The sequence below is a fragment of the Triticum urartu genome, chromosome 6, assembly GCF_003073215.2.
Source record: "Triticum urartu cultivar G1812 chromosome 6, Tu2.1, whole genome shotgun sequence".
NCBI classification, from domain to species: Eukaryota; Viridiplantae; Streptophyta; class Magnoliopsida; order Poales; family Poaceae; genus Triticum; species Triticum urartu.
The window spans coordinates 153,011,780-153,019,434 of record NC_053027.1 but is presented as its reverse complement, the minus strand read 5'-3'; the positions used below and the strand labels follow the sequence as shown (position 1 = coordinate 153,019,434).

Genomic DNA, 7,655 nt, shown 5'->3' with positions numbered 1-7,655 from the left:
ACAGACAAATGGCATGCCTCACAAAGAGAGAAGAGTGGCTTTATATAACCAGCGACAACAGGTGATGGAAAACAGGACGGCAACGGAAACTAAACAGTAACGGAAAATGGTTCGTTCGGAGGGCGAGCGTAGCGAGCCGTCTGATCCTTCCTCTAGCTTCAATCCTGGCCTTTTGTTAACTGAAGATGCCCGCGTTGGACTGTAGCTTGCTGTAGCCTGACATGCCCGTCCTGTGGTCCCCTCGTGCCACATCATCTCCGACCCTAGCCTTCCTCCCTGCAGGGCACCATCCGCCCAGGAGAAGCAGCTCCGTCCGCCACGCCGAGGAGCAGTAGCGCCGTCAACCGCCACCAAGGATCCACTGCTGATTTTTCTCCATGTGCGACCTCTACTTCGGCTGATCTCCTTTCCTCTGCCCCGCCTACAGAATACAAGAGGTAAGCTTCTGGTGGGTGAGTGGTTCCTTGTCGCCCCTTCTCTGCCCACCTCCAGATCTGGTCGTTATAGGTAAGCTGGGTTAGTGGTTTTTCCAGTACGTGTAGGTAACTAATCGGATCCAGCCATGAATTGGTTGGCTTCTTCCAGTAGGTAAATAAATCTATGGTTGTTCTAGTGCGTGCTTCATCTACAAATTTGCAGCATGTAACAATTTCTTAGCCGAGGCATTACAAAGGAGAGGGATGCGTGTCATTCTTCTGTTAGAATTGTAATTACGTTCCCCTTTGTGATTGGCATATTTTATTTTTCAATTTCTCCTTTTCTTATTGCGCAGATGCTAGCTTTCATAGCCTCTTGTAGCTAAATCTGATTATGTGTGCGCCTATCAAGTCCCAAATGTGATCTGTATGTCCTAATTACGTACACATCTAGTGATGCATCTATTGAAGAGAAGCATTTGTCAGTAACATACTAACAATCAGTCAATCTTCATACGTAGGTGGTGAAGGCAAGTAAAGAATTTATGCCCGTTCTGTTACAGGAACATGTGAATAGGTGATAGTCCTCCTAAGCTGCTTAATGCTACAATTTCTAATGTCATTATAAACATTGGATGCATCAGACTGTCATAATACCTAGTTTTTCTATAAAAATGGTAATAAATAAGGGCATAATATGATGATAATAAATCTGGGTTATGGAAGAAAATTGTATATTTGGTTTCTACATTTGTATATGTATAGCAGCACCCTGATTATGCAAATAGTATCATATCCAGAGTATTAATCATTGCAGCTAGTAGAAAATGTACGGTTTAGTTTGTAGCCACATACATGTGAATATTATTCCAGCAAGAATGCGAGATGCTAGCATATATCTATCTATCCCTGGTACTTTGCGGATAGGCCAGCGGCGAGCCTTGTTTTTTCTTTTTAGTTTTTCCCTTGATGTATTCTCCTTGTTGAACGAACAGTTTTTGGCATCCTGGCATGCCACCATTGTGCTGGTTGGATCTTGGTTACCAATTAATATTCAGGGGATGTCTCTCTTTTAATTTATTGATTTCCTTGTTGCGAGGAGAGGGTTGCTGATGCCGATGATTTATAGTTTGGATGATGATGATGGTGACTAGCCACTGATGCTCGAGGATGAAGCAGGATGAACCGAGGTCCTCGAAGCCTATCCCTGATGCTGATGGGTGGACCATTGTGCCGCCTAGGTGTGATCAGTCTGGGCAATAGTAAATTAAGCATATGAGAAGCAAAACTTGGTGCTATATGGTCTGAAGGTAAAGAAGTGTCATTGTTTTTTTCTATATCGTTGCTGCTGGGTCACCCTTTTACTAATGGAAAAATGGCATGTAATAATATTTGCATCTTTAGCTTTGGAATGCACACACACACTAGAGACTTGCTCCTCTATAGTAGGGAGGGAGGCCCCTAAACTTAAGCATCTGGTTTACTATGTCTGGTCTCTACAACTGAAAGCATGGTGATTTGCCTAGTGTGTCTTGTTAGTTAGTACGACACTAAGTAGCCATCCATCTGTTGACGGTTATGCACAAGTCATTGACTAGGAACCAATTTCTTCTTTAGTTTCAATTTCCCATCCATGCATTCGCCCTGCTTGCTTGCTTGCCGCCTTTATCTCTTTTCATAAGCACAATAACAAAATCATCATGTATTACTTGCATTTCTAAAGGTTGTAACAAAATAATCATATGTTTGTTTGATGCAATTTGGCCTTCCCAATTATGGATGTATGGACATGTATGTATTTCTCTGTAAGTATCTTATACCACATAGTAAAATGCCTATTCACTTCAAAAGTGGAATACATGACCTGATAATAATGTAGAATATAAGCGACAATGCACTTAACTAGCATTAACATCATGTGTTGTTATTCCTTTTGACTGAGTCATGTGCACATCTGTAAAGTAAAATAAGACGTTCTCGATCATTTAGTGATCTAGAATGAATGGTTTGTTTTCTTCTTGCATTCATACATGTGAATTAAATAGATGCACGTGTTTATTAAATATATATTGCCAATGAACATGCCTGCAAGTCTTGCCTTAAAATGAATGGTTTACGTACCCAAGTAAGTTGTCGATGCTCTGCTCTAGCCTGCCTAGGTTCTATTCTTTTCTATTTGTGAAACCACACTACCATTTGTCCTGGTTTTCACTCGCTTTACTTTATAGCTTGATTTAATGATGTGATGCCAGTTCTAGTTCTCTAGGTTCTCCAGCCTAGTTCCTCTTAAGTAATCTTGTTCTTTTTCTGTAATGTTATTAATCGTGAGCTCCTTTCTGGTTTGCAGGTAGAGTTGGAACCCCTCCGGTTCAGCACCGGGCATGGTCGGTTGGAATTGGATAAGGACCACAAACCCACCAAGTCGCCCTTTTGATCAACTACAACAATAATAACAACAACAACAAACAATGTGGTAATAAACAACAACTCTCCTCCCTCTGCCCTTTATGTATCATTACATTAATTCTGGCCTATTTGTGGTCTGATGCAAGTGGCTTGGCTATCTTGTTGTTGTTGTTTGGTAGGGAACTAAGAATTGTGTGTAAATGCAGTTATATTGTTTGGTTGTGGAATTGATCCCTCTTTGGCCTAGATGTTCTAGTCTTTGTCGCAACTGAAAATGGATGGTACAGTAGAAATTGCTCTTTACTTTGACCCTTGCAGACCACACGATCGATGCTTATATTTGTTGGTTCTAGGGACTGGACTTGTTTGTGTGTAGCTGTCTCTGTCTGTGTACAATGGAGTATGAGTGGAATGTAAACTCATCATACGGAATGTAGCTGTGCTGGTTGGTTGCTTATATATTAACAAGTGGGTATATATTATCTTCTCTGAGGCACCCTTTCTAAACCCTCCAACTAAATGCAGCTTTGCTGGTTGCTCATTAGAGGCTTTTGATTGTGTCATATCATCTTGCCGCTTTGCATGCTACAGTATATGGGACCACCATTGATGATATATATTGATCGTAGTATTTGTTTTCTTATTCAGGAATTGTTCATCGAATCTACCAATTTGGTCCAGGATAAATAAATACTAAACCATCGTCAAGTTGTTGCTCGATTGAAACTAAACTAGATGAAATTAATGGAGGGTTTTAGAAATAAGTTGTTGTTTTGTACCTTATAATCTTCAGGTGATTTTATTTATTTTTCCACTTGATTGTATGTCTGACTTTTGAATAATATGATGTTTATTTTCCTGCTTGATTTGGTGTAGTAGGCACCCGACTCCATGGATGAGGAGGACAACTAAGACCCCAAGCCCAAGACGACGACCCTGACCTCAACTCCCCAAACAAGGTTGTGGATCAGCGCCTCTTGACTGTGAGGTTTCTCCCCAGTTTCTCACTACTCTACACTGTTGATTTAGACCTGTGATATCTAGTTCATCTTTGTTTTATTACTTGGGTCTGGTTTATTGATTGATTGATGACACTCGACTCCAGCCTAGTTCATTCTTGTGGTCTTCCCTGTACGAGACTAGTTCAACTATGCATGGTTCCAATTCATCATATAATATTTGGTAATACTGCATGATCTGTGTGTATACTGTACATCTTCTATAACATACGAGTTCTTTTGTAGGGACAAATGGTAGACAGTAGCAAGTCCACAAGTTGACTGAAGATGTTCTCGTGACTGTTTTGTTGAGAACTGGGTTGACACATTTTGTTCATATGGAAGTTGATTCGGCTTGGCGATTGAAGAGTTGGTCTTCCGTATTATTCTGTAGCAATCCAGTGATCATGCAATTGGTCTCTTAGGAACTTTGGCCATTTTTTTGTAACATGCCTCTCTTGTATATCTGATTTGTGGATCCTTAAAGGTTGTAGCTACTTGAGTGAAGTAAAACAATGAATGTTCTATATATGTTGAATGAATGCATTTGATCAATAGTATCTTTTGATGAATACAAGAGTGCAATTGTCTATATATGTATTACGTATTGAACATGAATTGAATATTATGAGTGTGAATTCATTTAAAATATGGTGCATTTGCATTTCTGGTGAAATGTAGAACCCTGCAGACACAGTCTGTCAGCATAGCACACTTACACACAAACTATCGACGTAGCAATGGACGTCGCACAATCTGTCGGCATAGCACATTGTCAGATGATCTGTCGCCATAGAACAGTCTGTCGGTGTAGAAATGCCTGTCACCATATGTCTCACCAAAGCTAACATATGATTTGTTGGTGTAGATTTATCTGTCGGTGAAGACCTTTCCTGGCAGGACTATAGGCATCAGCTCATTTCTGTCGGCAAAGGTGTGTCGCCTTAGGTGGCTTATGCCGACAGATTATTTGACGCTGCTTTGAGTGTCGTGGTTTAGTGGTCGGGGCTGTTAATGGGTTATCGGATCCAAAACCGGACCCGATAGCTTAACGGCGTTCCGTTACGGTGGATGGCACGTGTTGGTCACCCTTGACGAAAGGACTTCTGTGACGCGCGATTTATCGTCATGGAAGTGGACACTTTCATGATGATAATTTTGGTAATGTCATGGAACACTTCTACGATAGCACATGTATGACTATCTTGATTCTGTCATAAATTTGTCATGGATGTACATGCATGATAGAAAACGTGACCTACTGTGACAAACACGTATCATCACAGAAGTGTATTTTTTTGTAGTGCATCCCGCTGTAATCCCTACTTGAACATGGTGCTTTACGCCACATATTATGATCCAATGATGTGTTGCCATCCTATGATGTTTTGAGTAGATATCCTTTGTCTGTGGGTTGATTGATGATCTAGATTGGTATGAGTTGCATGGTTTATTTTGGTGTTGTCCTATTGTGCCCTCCGTGTCGCGCAAGCGTGAGGGATTCCCGCTGTAGGGTGTTGCAATACGTTCATGATTCGCTTATAGTGGGTTGCTTGAGTGATAGAAGCATAAACCCGAGTAAGGGGGTTGTTGCGTATGGGATAAACGGGACTTGATGCTTTAATGCTATGGTTGGGTTTTACCTTAATGATCTTTAGTAGTTGCGGATTCTTGCTAGAGTTCCAATCATAAGTGCATATCATCCAAGAAGATAAAGTATGTTAGCTTATGCCTCTCCCTCATATGAAATTGCAATGACGACCACCAGTCTTGTTAACAATTTCCTAAGACAATTCTGCACACCGATCCTCCATTATCCCACACTCGCTATTTATAATATTTAGTAATATATTCTAACTTTAAGATAACAACACCTACTTTTATATTTTATCTCTCCGATACCATGCAAAGTTACCCTCTTCATACCCATAACTTAGTTTTATTTCTAGTTTCTAGTTGGAAGCAAACGTTCGGTGTACGTAGAGTCGTGTCAGTGGTAGATAGGACTTGAGAGATTATTGATCTTACATTTAGCTCCTTGTGGGTTCGACACTACATTCTTATCACCTCCACCTTTGGGAATTGCTACGATGATTCCCTGCACTTGGGGATTATCAATAGCCTCCTTGGGTCCTCGTCTTCCCTTTTGGGCAATCATTGAAGTAGTGTCCTGAATCTTTGCACCTGAAACATGTGATATGACTCAGGTCCTTTGTAGAAGTTGGGTTGTTCCTAGAATCCAATCTATTTCTCTTCCTAGACCTTTCCATGCCGATCAGGGCTTCTATTTCCTGTGGGTCATTCTCTACTTCCACTGTCGGGAATTCTACTAGATCCCCCTTCAAACAATTCTGGGAGATGTGTCCTTCTTCTCCACATGAATAGCATGACTCGGTGTAGGGTTTAATTGGGTCTTCTTCGGGTGTGTCCTCCACCTCTTCCTTCATCACAGGTTCTTCTAAAATTTCCATGAGGGATCCTTTCACTTCTTATTTCTTCTGCTGGATGGTTCTTTGAACCACGGGGTAAATGTGACACTGAGCAGGGTAGTGGGTAGTCCCTTCACACAAGAAACAAGAAATTGTCCTAGTTGGGCATTCTTCATCTGGGTGACTTTCTTCATAATGAGGGCATTCATCCTTGTGTTCTTTATGGTTGTGTCCTATTTCTCCGCAGAGCTTGCATGCACAAGGTTTCTTCATATCCTTTCCATAAGACTTCAATTTCTCGGACACAAGACGAGACCTTTGCAGAGTCAACTTAAATTCTTTCCAAGTGGTTACTCCTTGCCATCCTTTGATCGTTTGGTACATCCTCCACCAAGTAGCAGCACCTCTTTCAAAGCACTGAAGAGCATGCTGGGTCATATCCTTTCCGGCTATAGTGTTATTCTGATCTTCCATGTTTTTAATCCATCGTCTGTCTCCAATTGACTTATTCGTCCCGGAAATGTGAGTTCATCTCCATTCATCCTCTATTGGTTTCAAGGTTTTGGGGTGAGATAAGAGAGATAGAGAGGGATACACACAATACAAACAATAGTTTTGAAGAGACATATTTTACTTTGTGGCTATCGGAAAAACATCAAACAAATGACAGCACACAATCGTCGTATCTAACATAAGTATATAACAGGGGTTTTGTCTTCTAAAGGTCAATAAATCTTCAAAGTCACCAAACTCCTCAAGTCTTGTTCATGTCATCGATGGGCTTCTTCCAATCGTGCTTGACCTTCTCAAGTTCTTTTGCTAGATCATTTCTGTTGACGCGAAGTCTCTCGTGACGTCCTTTAATATTCTGGAGTTGCATTCCAAACTTCTGGGTTTCAATATGCTTGGCATGAACCATGGTCCTACTATCCTTCAATTCCAGAAGAATCTCCGGTATCTTGAGGTTTTGCTCCTCCAGCTTGGCTACTTTCAGCTTCTGGGTCCTGGGTTCTTCATGAAACACTTCCTTGTCAAATACGGCTTCCTAAAGGTCCATCTTAAAATTCTTGATGTAATACTCCAGATCCCGGTGACACACCAGCTAAGGTGAAAACTTCATCTTTTGCTGATAGGTGCTCCATTAGCCCTTTTGTCATCCAATCCTTCCGAAGAAATGCATGCTTAACTCAGCCCGGTGACAATAGCATAAGCGGGCGATAACATCATGGATAGTCATGTTTATGCCCATGTCTCTTCCATGAGCTATCATTCCATAGTTGATATCTCCTGCCTTAGGGTTTTCTTGACAAAAACATTGAGTTTTAACGCTCCATGTTTCGGTCTTTCTCCGACACACCTTGATCTCGAGTATTGACAACTTCAATAGTCTGACAAGTTCCATAAGG

At 41.1% G+C, this 7,655-nt stretch overlaps 1 long non-coding RNA gene across 8 annotated transcripts; it reads left to right on the top strand.

Moving 5' to 3' along the window:
• Positions 1-211: 211 nt before the first annotated feature.
• Positions 212-4,380, top strand: LOC125517505. Of its 8 annotated transcripts, none has more exons than XR_007287652.1 (5): positions 212-1,726; positions 2,764-2,889; positions 3,471-3,615; positions 3,702-3,805; positions 4,067-4,380. It is a non-coding gene; the product is annotated as an uncharacterized LOC125517505 (long non-coding RNA). The 8 variants fall into 8 exon arrangements; XR_007287653.1 differs by having other exon boundaries at positions 3,699-3,805; XR_007287648.1 differs by lacking the exon at positions 3,471-3,615 and having other exon boundaries at positions 222-437; positions 938-1,726; positions 3,699-3,805.
• The last annotated feature ends 3,275 nt before the right edge of the window (positions 4,381-7,655 follow it).